A 12,221-nucleotide genomic window follows, 5' to 3' on the forward strand; every position below is an offset into this window, starting at 1 on the left:
AGAACTGTCAAGGACAACGTACGTGACCACTGCATTGCGACGGAACATTTCATGAAATAACCAGCAATCGAACGATAATAACACACAGGTCAAGAAATTGTAAACAATAATTTCTATTCCCCACGATCGAGCCATCTTTTCATTTATACGTATAAAAAAAAAAATTATTTGGCTCCGGCTTGAAAGATCGAAGACATGTGTTATGATTAAAGTATGTTAATAGAAAACTATTGTAGTACATCGATAAGTACTTACGTGGTAAGACGGCACAATTTTCATAGCAAAGTCGCGCAGAATAGTCGTCGAACAGAAATGTATACCAAGTAACTCACCTGCAACGGAAAAAAGAAAAATTACACTAAAAAGAGATTCTCGGTTCTCGAATTTTTAGAAGGCAATGCCAACAAAAAAATGAAACTAATTTGCATTCGTTGCTGCAACGATATCATTATGACTTGCAATTATTTTCCGAATGCGTAATTGTTTCTCAGACTGAATCTTAAAAATAATACTTGAATTATTCCCTGGCTGAAATACCCATTTAAAATCCTATCTAGTTCTTCTTTTATTTAGGCGACGATAAATTATATTTTGAATAAATGAGAATGATTTTTAACGATTTTTAATTTTCTTTGCGACGATGACGATTCACGCGTTTCTTTGGGAAATCCAATTTCGAATACGTTCGAGTACCCGATGGTTCCACGAACCTTTCACTCGGCTAGAAAAGCATCGCAGCACGAATCGCGTTCCAGCTTGAAATTGCACCGACAACCTTGACATTCCCACGAGATCGGTAAATGGAACCCCGTCACGTAAAGTGTACTTCCGAGGACCTTGTAACAGGAAATCATTCGGTGGCTTTCGCGACTAAGGTTAGAAAGTTCGTTCTCTAATAATCACGCATAAATATTCATATCTCCGCGAAGAGCAGAAGAAACCATTCCTAAGTACAACTAAATGTATTCAAATTAAGAACAATAATCGATCGTGAACGGGTCTTCGTTAAAGCAGAACCAGTAGACCGAGCAATATTTTAATAAGGCGTTTCGCACGATCCTGAATAAAAATATCTGAAAGGACACCACCTGATATTCAAATCAACATCGAAGGATCTTTGATAAAAACGTCCGTGTGGATACTTGGAACTCATTAATCAAAGAAACCGCCGAAGGTAAAGCATAATTACTCTCACTTACACGCCTTTATCTGTTTCCTGGCATACTTCGTATCTCGCAGCATGATCAATGAAAGTCACCAAGCGTTTACGAGCTACGCGGTTCGAAATAATCCAATAATCCAAGTAATAAGTCATTTTTTCAGAAATATACCCACAGTGAAAAATTTATTCACATATATTTAACTGGACATATGGGTCCTGATTTGATATACTTTTTTTTACCATTTGTTCATTTTGGAATCGAGTAGACGGTTCTGAAGTGGTCAATGTCAAAATCGTCGTCTATAACTGTGTTGTTTTTTGAAGTTAAACGATGAACGATGAAATCAAGTTTACTTAGCGTGTACTTAAATTGTTGCTAATTTCATTTTTATATCTATAAAATTGTTTATAGAAAATTACGATTTGTTAATTTTGGAAACTACTAGTCGGTTCTGAAGTGGTCAATGTCAAAATCGTCGTCTATAACTGTGTTGTTTTTTGAAGTTAAACGATGAACGATGAAATCAAGTTTACTTAGCGTGTACTTAAATTGTTGCTAATTTCATTTTTATATCTATAAAATTGTTTATAGAAGATTGCGATAAATTTTCAAAAATTCAGTCCAGTAAATTTTTTACAAGTTTTATTAGAATTACGAATGGATTGATTTTGACTAGTTTGGTAGTTCCAGTGTTAAAGATATCAGACATTCCACGAATTTTCTCCTCGTGAGTCTGACAAGTGAAAACCAGTACGAATTTATGAGATGACCCAATATACATATACTACAGTGTATGAAAGAATTCTAAACTGGAAATAATATGTCCAGCTAAAATCCTTCCATCTTTGCTATGTTGATCTCGATGAAAAAGGAATATTTTAGCCGTTTATTTTGAAAGTGGCCTAAGTCCATTTATCTTCAAATCGAGATATTTAAAGGTTTGCGTTTCAATGAATTTCAAAATACACGTATAGGATACTAATGAGTCATACTGCTTAGTATCCTAGAATAATTTTCGTCTTTGATCGTTTCTACCGATTGAACTCAAGTTTCAAAAAAATAATCATTTTTATAAATTCAAAATTTTGTCGTGCAGTAGACAGAAAACTGAAACTTTCGTTTAAAACATTTTTTTGTTAGATTAACAGAAGTGTTGGAAAGAATGGGAGATTCTAGAGGCCAAAATAAGATGAAAATGAAGAATATTAATTTGCTAATGGTGGCTTCGTTAAAAAATTATTAACGTTTCAAGTTCCGCCCGTATTGAATTTTTTTCTAGAAAGTGGGTAGGTTTTCGGGGGTAGGTCTATTCACCAAAAATTATTGCAATTGACCCCCGCAACCGAAAATAATTTTTCCAGAACGATTTGAAATTTTTTAATTTCGTCAAAAAATTTCACACCTTTTCGAATTTTTTTCTCGAAAGTACGTAGGATTTTGGGGGTATGTTTATTCACCAAAAATGATTGCAATTAACCCCAGCAACCGAAAATAATTTTTCCAGAACGATTTGAAATTTTTTTTTCACGGAAAAATTTAGGCACCTATTGGAATTTTTTTCTTGAAAGTGAGTAGGATTTCGAGGGTATGTCTAATGACCCAAAATTATTGTAATTGATCCCCGCAATCGAAAATAATTTTTCCAGAACGATTAGAAAATTTTTAATTTCGCTGAAAGATTTCTCTTAAAATTTCGTTTTTCATTTTTAATAAATTTGTTTGACGTCCTACGGAAATTTTGTTTAGTACTTTGTTGTAGGTATCCATGAGCTCTACTTCCATATTAAATTTCAATGGAATACATTCACTATTATAGAAGTTATGGACGTTTGAAGATTGGGCCATTTTTATGAGGTTTTTCTCATTTTACGGCGTTAAGGAACAACTTTTCGAATATTTTTAAATTTCTACATATTCTTCACCAAAATACGCGTAGTTTGCATTTTGAAACATTAATATCCTTCAATCCGTTCAGGAGTTATGATGTTTTAAAGATTCGCATGAGCAAACCTTTGGCCAGAAATTATATCTTCGTTAAGGAATTTTAATCTCGAAAACGCGTAGGATTTCGAGGGTATGTCTAATGACCAAAAATAATTGTAATTAATCCCCGCAACTGAAAATATTTTTTCCAGAACGATTTGAAATTTTATAATAACTTCTTAATGAAGCCTCAATTAAGAAATTGATATTCTTGTTTTTCGTCTTATTTTGGCCTCTAGAATCTCCTATTAAAATTTTTCCCCGAAGTGGCCTAACACCCCAATATGAGCCGTTTATTTTGTAAGTGGCTTGAGTCCATTTATCTTCAAATCGAGATATTTAAAGGTTTGCGTTTCAATGAATTTCAAAATATACGTATAGGATACTAATGAATCATACCGCTTAAGTGTATATAAGGGTGTTAAATTTATAGTTCCTATTAAAATAGTGGCAATTATTAAGCGAATAATATGCGTTTTCTTATCAAGAATGGAGTTAGGCCACTTTCAAAATTAACAACCAGATTCATTATAAAATTTGAAGGTGCCCAAGTCCATTCAACATAATTTAAGATGCTTCAAATTGAAAAAAACAATACTGAATTTATTTTACGTATCTTTAAAACACTTTGGAAACATAATTTATGCGATTCAAAACATTTTTTAACTACATAACGTACAAAATTACAAACATAAATTTATTACAAAACAATTTACTACTCGTCTACATTTTGTGCGTGTGAAAGGGATTTGAAGAAATCATGATGTTCCGGTGGTATATATCGTAATAGATCAGTTATGTCCTTGAATTTTGCTGTTGTAATTTGTTTGATTTTTTTCTACAGTGGTGTCGATACAATATTTTCGAACTTTCTTGGTCTACCCCGACGTCGTAATAAATTCAGGACTTTAAAATGTTCATTCTCATTCATCGATGTCTTATAGAAAATTTTATACGGTTCATTTCTGACAAAACGCATCCAACATATTTTTAACCAGTTTATTGATTTTCCATCAGAATTCTTTACCCCTTTTAAAAATTACGTCTTCGAATAATTTTGTTGATACAAAATCTTCTTGTCTCGTTTCATTTACAATAAAATTATTACCTTTCCGACACTTTTTAATAATCTTGTAATAATCTCGGGGAACGAACAGTAAATTATTTTTTTTTAATGACATTTCTACCACGCGAAAATCTCTATCATTTGGTAAAAACGAATGTCCTGATATTAAAAATTTGTGATCTATGATTTCCACATTATTTTCCAAAGTTTGGACAATTTTTAACCACATTAAAGCTACTTTAATGTTTCTATTTTGCCCGGCGCACATGTCACTGTAAGCTATAATGTGTCTTTCACTTCTGAAATTTTTAACATGTTTTAGGATGCATGAAACAATTTCTTGAACACCTCTGGATGCAATAGTTTCATCCCAAACGTACATGTAAACATTAAATATCTTGATTCAAGTATAAATGGAGTTAGGCCACTTTCAAACTACACGGTTCAATTATTGAACTAACTCTGAAAACTTATGTGTCAAGAATGATCGTGTTTGCTCGGAATATAAGCAACCTGAAATGCTTTACTGATAAATATCATGAAGTTGTACATGTAACCATGGTAACCGGAAAAAAATTGAAAAATGGAGTTAGGCCACTTTCAAAATAAACGGCTCATTTAATAATCCATGTGACATCTAACCGTGATGAGAAACGATCGTTAGGGGAGTAAGTAAATTGAAGGGAAAGTGAGAAGTTGAAAGGTGGAAGAACGTGAACGTGAACGTGAACTAAGATACGATGGACGAGTAGAATCTGCGGCAACGGTGGAAACCTGTTGGCACAGAAACGAGAAAATGGGTCACACGAGGATTACGAACGAGAGTGATTATGCATCTCGTGCAGGCGGTACGTAGGTGTTTCTATTGAGGAGAGGTAGGAAGATACGATACGGGAGTGTCGGGTGTCTGGAATCGCGACCGGGAAGCTAGGAGAACTGGTCAGAGTACGGAAAAGGAGAAGGGAAGTGGGTCAGTAGGTGAGTCGTGCTAAACAGTGCACGGGAGTGTCCCGACATTGACCTATATGTCTACTTTGTGTGTGCACTTGCCTTCCCCTTCCTCCGCGATCCCTCTTTCTTACTCTCTCCTCAACCCGTTTCACTCTTTCCCTCGGGCATCCCCTCCAGCGATGTACTTTCCAGCCAATTGCATATAGGGTCTGCTTGCACTTGGAGTGCACTTTCCCCACCATCGAGACGTCATGCCACCCCGGCGCCGCGCCCACCCTCCAACAGACGCGATCGATGCCCCAACGAGATTCTACAGAGCCACCAATTCATCATCACTTTTCGATAATCCACTAAATGGATCCTTCCCCCTTCGATTCACGAGCTCCCCTGGCCAACAGCGATTCTTCTTCTACTTAAAAGTTCCATCCCCGTTTGTTTAATCCCGGTTCCAGAGCAACTGGATTATTTCACTTCTCGATAGTTATATCTAGACTGCGAATGTTTATGCATTTATGGGAAATTTTAATCCTGAAAAAACTACAGAATGCATTTAATATGCAAAAATATAAGAAATACTTAAAGTAAGATACGAATTATTATATTTAGGGGTTCGGACAATCCTTTACAAAGCTCCCATTTTATTGATTCTATTAATAAAAATGTGAATTTGCATAAAGATCCGCAGTCTAGTCATATCTTTCACGCGAGAACAAATATAAAGAAATTTCCACATCGATCGAAACAATGGTGTTCATTGGAATAATTGTAATTGTAATTTTCTCATACCGTACACCCCCTTTTTCTATTTAAGACACTATATGAAACAAATGTGTACGATTGCAGTAATTATATTATCTTTTGTCTGGTTGTTCGGTGCGCGTCGGAGTAGCCAACAAACAACAATCGTCTCGTCCATTTTGATTCCTATCCAACGGAAGCGTACAGTTTCGCGAGAAAAAGTCGAGCTTACGCAACAAGGCCCGCAGCTGTGACGGATGTCTCACCTGTTCGGTCACGAAAAGTGTCTCGAAAGCAGCCACATCATCGAGCAGCCTTGGCGAGGGACAACGATAAATAAATCGTTTCGCAACGCGATCTGCGTACACGCACGCATGCCTGAATGCGTGCTCGCACCGGGCGTTGCAACCTTGCGGAAATATAAATAGAGATCGCGATAGAGAAGGAGGGAAACTTGAACGAGTCAGTCACACTCCACGTGTTTTTCTCACGCATGGTGCCTGGCTGCTGGCTCGTGGCAGCCGACGAGAGCTTTTGCCACCACGACTGCTTCGCCGCGGCCCTGATCTACCCGATGTCGCGTAAACCAATCGCGTATACTGTGGGAACCGTTCTTTTTCTTTTATCGCGAAACAACCACCACGACGCAACGTCTCTTTCGATCGATCTAGACGCGTTTAAATAACGGTGAACTGTAAATAACAAATATTTTTACACCCCTCAGCGAAAAACTAGGAAAATATACTTATAATTCAGTTTTTTTATTCATTTCTGTATACTGAAATAGGAAATAACAGGACAAAACTTGTTTCGCTCTCGTTTGAAAAATATCAGGCATGATTTATTTAATTCGAGTGCAATAGATTAAAGAATATTAATATATGAGACGTTTATTTTGAAAGTGGCCTAACTCCATTTTTCAATTTTTTCCGGTTACCATGGTTACATGTACAACTTCATGATATTTATCAGTAAAGCATTTCAGGTTGCTTATATTCCGAGCAAACACGATCATTCTTGACACATAAGTTTTCAGAGTTAGTTCAATAATTGAACCGTGTAGTTTGAAAGTGGCCTAACTCCATTTATACTTGAATCAAGATATTTAATGTTTACATGTACGGTTGGGATGAAACTATTGCATCCAGAGGTGTTCAAGAAATTGTTTCATGCATCCTAAAACATGTTAAAAATTTCAGAAGTGAAAGACACATTATAGCTTACAGTGACATGGGCGCCGGGCAAAATAGAAACATTAAAGTAGCTTTAATGTGGTTAAAAATTGTCCAAACTTTGGAAAATAATGTGGAAATCATAGATCACAAATTTTTAATATCAGGACATTCGTTTTTACCAAATGATAGAGATTTTCGCGTGGTAGAAATGTCATTAAAAAAAAATAATTTACTGTTCGTTCCCCGAGATTATTACAAGATTATTAAAAAGTGTCGGAAAGGTAATAATTTTATTGTTAATGAAACGAGACAAGAAGATTTTGTATCAACAAAATTATTCGAAGACGCAATTTTTAAAAAGGGTAAAGAATTCTGATGGAGAATCGATAAACTGGTTAAAAATATGTTGGATGCGTTTTGTCAGAAATGAACCGTATAAAATTTTCTATAAGACATCGATGAATGAGAATGAACATTTTAAAGTCCTGAATTTATTACCACGTCGGGGTAGACCAAGAAAGTTCGAAAATATTGTATCGACACCACTGTAGAAAAATATCAAACAAATTACAACAGCAAAATTCAAGGACATAACTGATCTATTACGATATATACCACCGGAACATCATGATTTCTTCAAATCCCTTTCACACGCACAAAATATAGACGAGTAGTAAATTGTTTTGTAATAAATTTATGTTTGTAATTTTGTACGTTATGTAGTTAAAAAATGTTTTGAATCGCATAAATTATGTTTCCAAAGTGTTTTAAAGATACGTAAAATAAATTCAGTATTGTTTTTTTTCAATTTGAAGCATCTTAAATTATGTTGAATGGACTTGGGCACCTTCAAATTTTATAATGAATCTGGTTGTTAATTTTGAAAGTGGCCTAACTCCATTCTTGATAAGAAAACGCATATTATTCGCTTAATAATTGCCACTATTTTAATAGGAACTATAAATTTAACACCCTTATATACACTTAAGCGGTATGACTCATTAGTATCCTATACGTATATTTTTAAATTCATTGAAACGCAAACCTTTAAATATCTCGATTTGAAGATAAATGGACTTAGGCCACTTTCAAAATAAACGGCTCATATAGGGTGTTAGGCCACTTCGGGGAAAAATTTTAATGGGAGGTTCTAGAGGCCAAAATAAGACGAAAATCAAGAATATCAATTTCTTAATTGAGGCTTCATTAAGTAGTTATTATAAAATTTCAAATCGTTCTGGAAAAAATATTTTCAGTTGCGGGGATTAATTACAATTATTTTTGGTCATTAGACATACCCTCGAAATCCTACGCGTTTTCGAGATTAAAATTCCTTACCGAAGATATAATTTCTGGCCAAAGGTTTGCTCATGCGAATCTTTAAAACATCATAACTCCTGAACGGATTGAAGGATATTAATGTTTCAAAATGCAAACTACGCGTATTTTGGTGAAGAATATGTAGAAATTTAAAAAATATTCGAAAAGTTGTTCCTTAACGCCGTAAAATGAGAAAAACCTCATAAAAATGGCCCAATCTTCAAACGTCCATAACTTCTATAATAGTGAATGTATTCCATTGAAATTTAATATGGAAGTAGAGCGCATGGATACCTACAACAAAGTACTAAACAAAATTTCCGTAGGACGTCAAACAAATTTATTAAAAATGAAAAACGAAATTTTAAGAGAAATCTTTCAGCGAAATTAAAAATTTTCTAATCGTTCTGGAAAAATTATTTTCGATTGCGGGGATCAATTACAATAATTTTGGGTCATTAGACATACCCTCGAAATCCTACCCACTTTCGAGAAAAAAATTCCAATAGGTGCCTAAATTTTTCGGTGAAAAAAAAAATTTCAAATCGTTCTGGAAAAATTATTTTCGGTTGCGGGGGTTAATTGCAATCATTTTTGGTGAATAAACATACCCCCAAAATCCTACGCACTTTCGAGAAAAAAATTCGAAAATGTGTGAAATTTTTTGACGAAATTAAAAAATTTCAAATCGTTCTGGAAAAATTATTTTCGGTTGCGGGGGTCAATTGCAATAATTTTTGGTGAATAGACCTACCCCCGAAATCCTACCCACTTTCTAGAAAAAAATTCAATACGGGCGGAACTTGAAACGTTAATAATTTTTTAACGAAGCCACCATTAGCAAATTAATATTCTTAATTTTCATCTTATTTTGGCCTCTAGAATCTCCCATTCTTTCCAACACTTCTGTTCATCTAACAAAAAAATGTTTTAAACGAAAGTTTCAGTTTTCTGTCTACTGCACGACAAAATTTTGAATTTATAAAAATGATTACTTTTTTGAAACTTGAGTTCAATCGGTAGAAACGATCAAAGACGAAAATTATTCTATTTGAAGTTACATCGATCGTCAAATTGTCCAAAAAATTATCATTACGTAAATTAAACGAAAACAAAGCTATTAGGTCGGGTATGACGATAAATCTTGCGAAGTCTAGTTAATGTAGTTTCTAATAACTGATAATAATAGATGTAACAATAATTTAGAAAACATTGGAATCCATTTCGTTAGCGTTTCAATGCTTCTGTGTAAGGGTGTAAATTCTTAATGTTTTTATTGTAAAAACAGTTTCGAATATAAGTTTAATAAGCTTATTGTTCTACATACAGGGATCTCGTGTCACCAGTAAGAAGAATTCGATGGTACGACGACAGCGCCACGTATTCGAAACTAAACTGGCAAAGGACGAACGTTCGTTGTCCCAACGGGCCAGCCCTCTGCTATACTAATGGTAAACAAACCTTCTTAAATCTACCAGCAGATGTCGAGTATCAATGTCTGACACGGTTTGTCAACATCGTTGCGTTTCAATCAAACAGTTTTAAAACGTAATTTTGAGAAAGAGGCCCGTTGGAAAAACAGGTAAAGTACCACTGCCCTAATATCTGTTTCGACTTAATTTTTAAATCTACCGAGAACGCCAGGAACAGTTTGCTATTCCGTTATTAACACTTATCTCTCTATTTGCTTGTTACGTGCAGTACGTTCGATTACTTCGTTCGTGATATCGGCAACGAACTTGCAATTCCTATCGTGAGGACTTCGGGGGCAAAAAAGCAAATAGATAAAAAATTTCCGCTGAAAACAATTCCGTTACCGAGAAGATAAGTACGCCAACTATTGACACGAAGCGTTATCGCGAAGCGACGTATAACAACGGGCCGTTTATCGTGCTTCGAAAATTGTTTTCTTTTTTTTTTTTAACCCATACCGCACGTATGGAATCATTGCGCTGGTCATGTATGATCGTTCTCGTGACGCTCGAAAATTTTGCCAAAGTAACGTGCATGATCGTGACATACTTTCGCTCGATAAAAACAAGCTGGAAACGACAACGGCTGACAAGTTTCGTTATAAGCATCGAAATATGCTGTATCATCAAACGATATTTGTACATGGATTGCTGATAAAAAAAAAAATACTTTGCGTGTCGTATAGAGATTTACGAATCCACGTACTTTGCTACCTGTAATAAATGGACGACTAGAAAGAATGCAACTGGATAAGTCGAAAATTATAAATAAATTTTCATTTTTTCAATACAGATTCGAGGTGATGTTTCCAAAAATTTGACCACTATCTCTATACTTGAAAGATAAAAATTTATTTATAATTTTCGACGTTGCAAACTCGAGTTTTCGTACAAGATAAATTTTATTCAGAAAGGCTTTAGAAATTAAACTGAAAGAGAAAAACAAATTTATTTATAATAATTTCAATGATTATTATTTAATACGATTATAAAATACATTAAGTGCCCATGAATACTGGCAAATTAACACTGATAAAATGATATTTCCATGTACCGATACGACGCCGTAAGAATGTTTTCGTGCTTTCTATAAAAATAACCAAAAACTATCGATTAGCTAAATCAAACTAACGTACCGGTATTTTACGTTTCGATAAAAGTCCCTGCGCATAACGAAAGGGTTGAACAGCGACACGCAGGAAGAGGGGTTAATTCGTACTAGCTTGAGGTAGGACGTGCACAGACGGTCGACAGGTGTCGCCACATTGCAACACATGCTTGACTCGGTCAAGCGATAATAATTCTCACGTGTCTCTGTCAAGCGGTACCGTGGCTTCAATTCACTGTACGCAAGACACTATCTGGGTTAAAGACATGCCGTTATACTATTGCGTAATACAAAATGTAGCCGTATAACTAAGCGGCTGTCTTGTCTGTTTTGGATTAGACGTGACAGAAAATTGAAAACACGAGTTACGTCCACTTTCAACGATTCGATTTATTCCCAATACTAGTCAAGCGTAAAAAGACTGTAAAAACTTTCAGAAAAACGCCACGATACTTTTGTAGAAACTATTTCTCGTACATGCACATTATAATATACAGATATAAAAGAGACACGCGTAGCGATTGAGCCAAGAGAGGAAGGTACAGTCAAAATCAAAAGTGAAATGCGTGACATAGATTTGGCCAAGACCAATTTTCAGAGAAAGACTATTCCAAACGAGAATGCCATATTTCTAGGGAGTTATAGATGAATGGAGGATAGAACGAAAAAGAAATTCTCTGCCAATATCGCGGTCAAATACCGCGAATGCGGTCACTGAACTAGTTCAGTTTCGACCCTGACACTGCCATTGCCCCCAGGTCGCGATTTGTGTCAAAGGCTCAATATTGCCGCGATTTTATTTGCATGCACGTTTACTCACCTCTCTCGCTAGACTCCATCGCGCAAAGACTTCTGATACCGTGCTGGACGTACGGTACACTAAATGGGTATCGGGCAAGTACACGTGGAATATTACTTGTAGATTTCGGCCCGCCAGCTCAAAATTCACCACGATATAAACATGGCCGGTCGATCTCTTGTCACAATTACCGTGGGGTCGTTGAACTTTTCCAAAATCGAGACACTATGCCGCGGAACACCAGAACTATATATCTTTTTTCAGTGTACGCGAAAAATGGTAAAGTACCGTAATTTAGTATGTGCCACCTAAAAATAGATCGTGAATTCGACGATTGTTTTGACTAACAATGTGGTTTGCAACCTACTCGGAGGTGGCGCTACGCATTGGACGTCTGTGCCAGTGTTTCCAGACACCGTCGCCAGAGGACTACCAATATACGATTT

This window comes from Colletes gigas, unplaced genomic scaffold (assembly GCF_013123115.1).
Source record: "Colletes gigas isolate AHSC1104 unplaced genomic scaffold, ASM1312311v1 Colletes_gigas_Sc00038, whole genome shotgun sequence".
Classification (NCBI taxonomy): domain Eukaryota; kingdom Metazoa; phylum Arthropoda; class Insecta; order Hymenoptera; family Colletidae; genus Colletes; species Colletes gigas.